Source organism: Brassica oleracea, chromosome C7 (genome assembly GCF_000695525.1).
Source record: "Brassica oleracea var. oleracea cultivar TO1000 chromosome C7, BOL, whole genome shotgun sequence".
Classification (NCBI taxonomy): domain Eukaryota; kingdom Viridiplantae; phylum Streptophyta; class Magnoliopsida; order Brassicales; family Brassicaceae; genus Brassica; species Brassica oleracea.
In genome coordinates, this window is record NC_027754.1 from 32031974 (window position 1) to 32032397 (window position 424).

Consider the following 424-nt stretch of genomic DNA (forward strand, 5'->3'; position numbering starts at 1 on the left):
CCACCAAAGAGAGGAATTCACTGGGCGAAATGGGAAAAAGTTTGCCTACCAAGGGAGGAAGGAGGGATTGGGTTTCGTATGATCCATGAGTTCAATCTGGCATTGTTGGCAAAACAACTATGGAGGTTGGTTCAATTCCCAGACTCATTGGTCGCTCGGGTGTTGAAGGGGAGATACTACAAATTAACCTCGCCGCTGAGAGTAAACTCGGCTAGCTGCCCATCTTATGTGTGGACTAGCATTTCTGCTGCAAGGAAGTTGTTATTGCTGGGAATCAGACAGAAGATACACTCAGGTTATGAAGTAAAGGTGTGGGAGGATCCGTGGATCCCAACGATCCCAGCGAGGCCGGCTGTCCCTGTGGCACCAGTAATGCATCCTAACATGAGAGTAAGCGATCTCATTGATCAGATAGGGAAGGATT